This window comes from Trachypithecus francoisi, unplaced genomic scaffold, assembly GCF_009764315.1.
Source record: "Trachypithecus francoisi isolate TF-2019V2 unplaced genomic scaffold, Tfra_2.0 Lachesis_group3, whole genome shotgun sequence".
Lineage (NCBI taxonomy): Eukaryota > Metazoa > Chordata > Mammalia > Primates > Cercopithecidae > Trachypithecus > Trachypithecus francoisi.
In genome coordinates, this window is record NW_022681468.1 from 70288772 (window position 1) to 70296515 (window position 7744).

Genomic DNA, 7744 nt, shown 5'->3' on the forward strand with positions numbered 1-7744 from the left:
GGCAGGGAGAGTGGAAGGTCTTCTTTTAAACCAATCCCCTCATTTCAGTGTACAAAAGAATTACTCCAATCGATATTAAATTGTATTGAAAACGAAATGGACTAAAAAGCAAATACTACTCTATGCAGAGGTGGCAGTGGGAAGAAAGAATGAGTCCTTCAAAGCAGGAAGGGAGATAGCAGGGGGAAGGTTCTGTGCCTGGGACCCTGGGTACTCACTCACGCTGCGCCATTTTTACTTTCGGTGGTCTCAGGAAGGTCCGATTTTTCTTCTCTTTCTTCCCCTTTGTATTGGCTTGGCAGTTTCGCCAGCTGTCCACACGACCATCTCGACTTCCCTCAAAGTTTTTCTGCCACTCTCTTTCTCGTTTGGCTTTTTCTTGAGCTTCAATCTCTTCTTCCCTTTGTCGTTTCCTTTCATGCATCTCTTTGGCTTCTCTCTTTCCTTTTAATTTCCAGCTGAGCAAAGAGTTTCATTGTCTGTTTATATATGGCTTGTTTGAACAGCTCAGGATCACCCTCCTCTACAATCGTAGGTTTTCCTTCCTTCTTTAATTGTTTTTCTCACGCTTTCACAGTGTGTTCCACATATTCTTTTCCTGCCTGAATGACATCCAGGGCCCTCTTCTTTTGCTCCTGATCCAGTAGCAACTTGTAAGCTTTGTCCACAGCTTCAAAAGCCTTTTGTGCTCTGTCAGCATCATCTTGATTTTTGTCAGGCTACACCAAGATGGATAACTGCCGAAACCTCGTTTTTATTTCTTCATCTGTAACATCAAGATCTATCTGAAGAACCTCAAATGGGTTCAAATTGAAGTAAGAGGAACTAGGACGGGTCAGTCTTTCAGTCTGATTTTTGGATGTTAGAACCAAGTCTTTCTTCTCTATTTGTTTCACCTGAAGATAATGCCAGGGAGAACAAGCACCAGACAGTCCCAGGAAAACATCCTTGGTGTGACTGTTAGAATTGGAATGCTAGGCCGGGCACGGTGGCTCAAGCCTGTAATCCCAGCACTTTGGGAGGCCGAGGTGGGCGGATCACAAGGTCAGGAGATCGAGACCATCCTGGCTAACACGGTGAAACCCCGTCTCTACTAAAAACTATAAAAAACTAGCCGGGGGAGGTGGCGGCGCCTGTAGTCCCAGCTACTCGGGAGGCTGAGGCGAGAGAATGGCGTAAACCCGGGAGGCGGAGCTTGCAGTGAGCTGAGATCCGGCCACTGCACTCCAGCCTGGGCGACAGAGCAAGACTCCGTCTCAAAAAAAAAAAAAAAAAAAAAAAAAGAATTGGAATGCTAGTTGTAATGAATATCCTCTATGCTATATGCTGTTTTTTATTCCTCACTGTAGAAGGTCATAAATGCTTCCTCTGTGCTGCCTCCGCAGCCCAAAGTCCCTCTGTCTCCTGAAGCCGCCATTTCCCCACCACTTTTTTAAAAAGTTAAAATCTATAGACAGAAATTACGTGTGTGTGTGTGTATATATATATATATATATTTTTTTTTTTTTTTTTTTTTTTTGAGACAGAGTCTCGCTCTGTCGCCCAGGCTGGAGTGCAGTAGCGGGATCTCAGCTCACTGCAAGCTCCGCCTCCCGGGCTCACGCCATTCTCCTGCCTCAGCCTCCCGTGTAGCTGAGACTACAGGCGCCCGCCACGGCGTCCAGCTAATTTTTTGTATTTTTTAGTAGAGACGGGGTTTCACCGTGTTAGCCAGGATGGTCTGGATCTCCTGACCTCGTGATCCGCCCGTCTCAGCCTCCCAAAGTGCTGGGATTACAGGCGTGAGCCACTGCGCCCGGCCCAGAAATTATATTTAAGATTGTAAATTGGCCGGGCGCAGTGACTCACACCTGTAATCCCAGCACTTTGGGAGGCCGAGGCGGGCGAATTACAAGGTCAGGAGATCCAGACCATCCTGGCTAACACGGTGAAACCCCGTCTCTACTAAAAACAGAAAAAAATTAGCCGGGCATGGTGGCGGGCGCCTGTAGTCCCAGCTACTCGGGAGGCTGAGGCAGGAGAATGGCGTGAGCCCGGGAGGTGGAGGCTGCAGTGAGCTGAGATTGCACCACTGCACTCCAGCCTGGGCGACAGATCGAGACTTCATCTTAAAAAAAAATAATAAAATAAAATAAAATGTCTTCAAGGGCTGCCTGTATGGACAGATGAGATGTTACTTCAGCTTAATAAATTAATATTCAATGTATTAAAGTAACAAAAACATTACTGAAGTTTTTTTTTTTTTAAAAAGAGTGTAAATTAGCACAATCACTTTAAAGACAATTTGTCTAAATCTCATAAATGTGTAAATACACATATCCTATAACCCAGCAATTTTGTAAAATTATAGCAAGAACAGTAATTCTCAAACTTTAGTGTGCATCAGAATCACTGGAGAACTTATTAAAATAGTTTGTTAGTCCCCACCCCACCCCACCCCAGTTTCTGATTTTGTAAGCCTGGGTTAAAGCCCAAGAATTTACATTTCTAACAACTTCCAGGTCATACTGATGCTGCTGGTTCATGCACCACACTTTGAGTATCACTGCCCTGAAGAAACCATCATATATGTGCCTGAGGGGACACATACAAAAAATGTTCGCCATAGTATTGTCTATCACCGGTAAGGAAATGGATGAATAAATGTAGAATATAGCAATGAAGTTATGTGAATGAACAACATGAATCCATATGAGTAAATCTCAAATCATAATGGTGAGTGGAAAAGTAATTTGCAAAAGGATACATTTAAGATGCCATTTATGTAAGATTTAATAATAGTATTATATCCATTATTTACAGATACATTCATATGTACCAAAAGTATGAAAATATAGGAAGAATACATATTGGCAAAGGAGTAAGGGAATTGAGATTGCAAAGAGCTTCAAAAGGGGCTTCCATTGTATCTATAATACTGTGTTTTATTAAAACTGACCTAAAGCTCACCCCTTTCCAATGCCCTGCCTTACCCTCCTACCCTGGAAAAGAGAGAGAGTTAGTAGAAATGTGGGATCATCCATCCTGTCTAGAGAAAAGCTGCAGAGGATGGTAGAATGGGAACATCCCTCTCTGCACACAAATAATGCAGGAATGAAGATGATCTATTTCACTATTTTTTTTCCCCGATCTTCCAAGAAAACTTGAACATTATTATCTGCCTATATTGACAAAAGAAAATAAACAGGATAAGGATAGTGTTTTGTTTTTGTTTTGTTTTGCTTTATTTGGGACAGGGTCTTTCTCTGTTGCCCAGGCTGGAGTGAAGTGGCATGACCATGGTTCACTGCAGCCGTAGTGCCTTTCTTTAGAGAATGGATACATTTTATCATCATAGTGCATGAAAGGCACAGTAGGAGTCACAAAATCATCAATAATAACAATACTGACATTTGCATAGTACCCCATTTTCAAGCTGTTTTTCTGTAGAACACAGAAAGACACAGTTATGTAAAGTAAAAGAATTGCAACATACCCTGATAATGACTTGGTCCCTGACCCCCAAAAACAAAAATTTCCTTCTTCCTATGAATGTATATAACAAATTGTCTTGAAATTGACTGTGCTAATTTACACTCCTAAATATCATTTCAAAGTCTTGGCCCGGCACATTGGCTCAAGCCTATAATCCCCACACTTTGGGAGGCCAAGGCGGGTGGATCACCTGAGGTCAGGAGTTTGAGACCAGCTTGGCCAACACAATGAAACCCCGTCTCTACTAAAAATACAAAATTAGCTGGGCATGCTGGCACATGCCTATAATCCCACCTACTCACTCAGGAGGTTGAGGCAGGAGAATCGCTTGAACCCGGGAGGCAGAGGTTGCAGTGATTGCGCTATTATGCTCCAGCCTGGGCAACATGAGCAAAACTCCATCTCAAAAAAAAAAAGCACCAAAGTCTACAGCTTAACTTTTTTTTTAGGTAACTGTTGTCATAGAGAAATTTGCATCTTAATGTACTTTAATATTTGTCCTTACATTTTGTGCATTTGGTCTTGTTTATGTTCAGATGTCATAATTTCCTATGTTGTCTTCCAACAACTTCCTGTGAACCAAGTCTTGGCTCAATTCTTATCTTCCTATGATCTCAGCTCCCCAGAAACTTCTAAAACTATCACCTCCACACGGAGGCCTTCCTGACGATATAGTCTAAAATAGCATCTCCAATCTCTCTCCAGTTCCTTTCCCTATTTTATATTTGTACATACTATTTATCACTATCTGACATTATCTTATATATTACCTTGTTTACTGTCTTTCACTCTATCTAGAATATAAGCTTCATAACACAGAGACTTGTTCCTGGGTGTGTCTAGGCTCAACAACAATGCATGGCCACTAGGTAGGAGCCCAATAAATATTTGCTAGATGAATGAATGAATCTGCCTTTCTGTCTCTGTTCATCTTTCTTCCTATTAATATTCTCTCCACTAATTGTGTACATCCTTCAGCGGCTGGTGCACTGCCAATGTACCAAGATATTTCAGTCTTTTGTTTTTAGTTCAATCCCACATTTCCACTGTATAAAAGGCTGCCCTTAAGTCTCACATTTTCCATTAACAGCATTTTATTTTCTACAAAGTAAAACACTCAAAACTGGGTTCCCTTTGCTACCAACTCTTACCACGTATTCTCCCCAAATGTTTCAGCCTTTTGTCACTATTTATCATTCTTAATATATCTCAGAGTAACCCACCTTAAATCTGAAGTAAGCATTGCCATTTACAAAGTATTTTAACACCAATGATCTTAACTCCTAAAACCTTACAAAACTGGGCTTTTATCTAAAGAAATGAAGCTTATGGGCTGGGCGCAGTGGCTCAGGCCCATAATTTCAGCACTTTGGGAGCCAAGGTGGGTGGATCACCAGGTCAGGAGTTCAAGACCAGCCTGACCAAGATGGTGAAACCATGTCTCTACTAAAAATACAAAAAAATTAGACAAGCATGGTGGCAGACTCCTGTAATCCCAGCTACTCAGGAGGCTGAGGCAGAGAATTGCTTGAACCTGGGAGGCGGAGGTAGCAGAGAGCCAAGATGGCACCACGGCACGCCAGCCTGGGCAACAGAGCAAGACTCCGTCTCAGAAAAGAAAAGAAAAGAGCTTATGTTCACACAAAAACCTGTACATGAATATTTATAGCAGTTTCATTTGTAAGAGCCCAAAACTGTAAACAATTATTCTTCAACAGTTGAATGGATAAACTGGTACCCCCATATAATGGTGCACTACTCATTAATAAGAAGGAACAAACTATTAACACATATAGCAACGTGGATAGATTTCAAAGGCATTACACTGAGTGAAAAAAGCCAATCTCAAAAGTTGAAATATTATATAATTCCATTTATGTAACATTCTCAAAATGACAAAATTATAATGATGGCAAATGGATCAGTCAGTGCCAGGGCTTAGGGACAGGGGACAGTGTGACTATGAGGGGTAATACAAGGAGTTTATTGGTGATGATAGCACAATTCTGTATCCTGATCATGGTAGTGGTTACACAACCCTATATATGAGATAGAATTTCATAGAACTTGTATACTGAAAAAAAGTTATGTAAGAACTGTGAAATCTGAATAAGATCTGTAGTTATGATTAACATTGTACCAGCATCATTTTGCCGGGTTTGATAATATTAGCACTGAAGAAAGATGGGTGAAGGATATAGGGAACTCTCTATACTATTTTGCAACCTCTTATGAACATAAATTTTTTTTCAAAATAAAAAGTTTAAATGATGTATAATTCTAGGAATTATATATAGAATATGAAAACTGACACTTTTAATTAGAACTATCAACTAAAAAATTTGCATTGAGAAGATTCTCAATTGCAAACACTAGCACCATTTTTTTTTTTTTTTTTTTTTTTTTGAGACAGAGTCTCACCCTGTTTCCCAAGCTGAAATGCAGTGGCACAGTCTCGTCTCACTGCTGCCTCAGCCTTCCAGCGTCAAGCAATTCTCCTGTCTCAGCCTCCTGAGTAGCTGGGAATATAGGTGTCCTCCACAACACCCAGCTAATTTTTGTATTTTTAGTACAGACAGGGTTTCTCCATGTTTGCCAGACTGGTCTTGAACTCCTGGCCTCAAGTGATCCTCCCACCTCGGCCTCCCAAAGTGATGGGATTACAGATGTGAGCCACCACACTTGGCCTAGCACCATGTTTAATATTGTGTAGTTCTGCATATTCTGACCCATTCCAAAAACTTAATAAAAGAGTGACACCCTAAATTGGTACCCAATAGTCATGATTAATAAGCAAATTTAATTTTACTAACCTACAGCCAAAGTTGTCAAAGTTTTAAGAATAATTGCTTACACTGAGATAGTCTGTTTTCACTTCTGTAAGCCAAGGCCTGTCATCTACTGTGCAGGAACCACCAAAAATGCAATGTGATTACAGAGGCATGGGTTTAATTGAATGTGCTAAATAAAACCTTGTTACATGCAAAAATCTAATGTAATTTTAATCTGTAATCCTTCACTTGTGAATTTTGTCTGAATTATGTATATATGGTACACATAATTTTGTAAATAAACACCTACTTATTAAACAACAACAAAAAACCACCATTAACCCTGTGGCAGTCATAGTGATAGTAAGTGGCAGCAGCAACAGCAGTGCACATGTGTTAGGGCTCTCCAAAGGCTATGTGGTAAGGGTTCACATCAACTCATTTCCTCCTCACAACAGCCATCTGAGGAAGTATCAGCCCTTTATACAGATAAAAGTATTGAGACACAAAGAGGTTAAGCAACTTATCTAAGTTACAGAGGTACTAACAGTAACTGGCAGAGCAGGGAATTTCTGATTCCATGTCTACTGCTTTGCCCATATGTAACAGTGCCTTGATCTTTACTTGCCTCTTCACTTTCAGCTTCCCTTCTGTCAATCCATGTATAAGTTTTCCCATTGCTGCCATAACAAATTACTACAAATTTAGTGGCTTAAACAATACGAATGTATTATGTAACAATTCTGAAGGTCAGAAGTCCAAAATGAATCTCACTGGGCTGAAACCAAGGGAGCAGCAGAACTGTGCTCCTTCTGGGGCTCTAGAGAAGACTCGATTTCCTGATCTTTTTCCAGCATCGCTTGGCTTGTGGCCTCATCCCTCCACCTTCAAAGCCAGTAACATCAGGCCATGTCTTTTTCACATTGCCATTTCCCTGTTTCTTTTCTGCCTTCCTCCTCTGTTTATAAGTACTCTTATGGTTACACTGGGCCCACTTGGATAAGACAGGCTAATCTCCCTATCTCAAGGTCATCTGATTAACATCCTTAATTCTATCTGCAGCCTAAATTCCCTTTTGCCATATAACCTAACATAATCACAAATTCTTTTTTTTTTTTTTTTTTTTTTTTGAGACGGAGTCTCGCTCTGTCGCCCAGGCTGGAGTGCAGTGGCCGGATCTCAGCTCACTGCAAGCTCTGCCTCCTGGGTTCATGCCATTCTCCTGCCTCAGCCTCCCGAGTAGCTGGGACTACAGGCGCCCGCCACCTCGCCCGGCTAGTTTTTTGTATTTTTTAGTAGAGACGGGGTTTCACCGTGTTAGCCAGGATGGTCTCCATCTCCTGACCTCATGATCCGCCCGTCTCGGCCTCCCAAAGTGCTAGGATTACAGGCTTGAGCCACCGCGCCCGGCCCATAATCACAAATTCTAAGAATTAGGACTAAGACATCTATCTGGGGGCAGGCAGTGGGGGCGGGGGACAGCATTGTTCTGCCTGTCA

The 7744-nt window shown here is 41.5% G+C and overlaps 1 pseudogene; it reads right to left on the reverse strand.

Annotated features, from left to right (window-relative positions):
* Positions 1 to 214: 214 nt before the first annotated feature.
* LOC117071037 lies at positions 215 to 6923 on the reverse strand (annotated as a pseudogene).
* Positions 6924 to 7744: the final 821 nt, after the last annotated feature.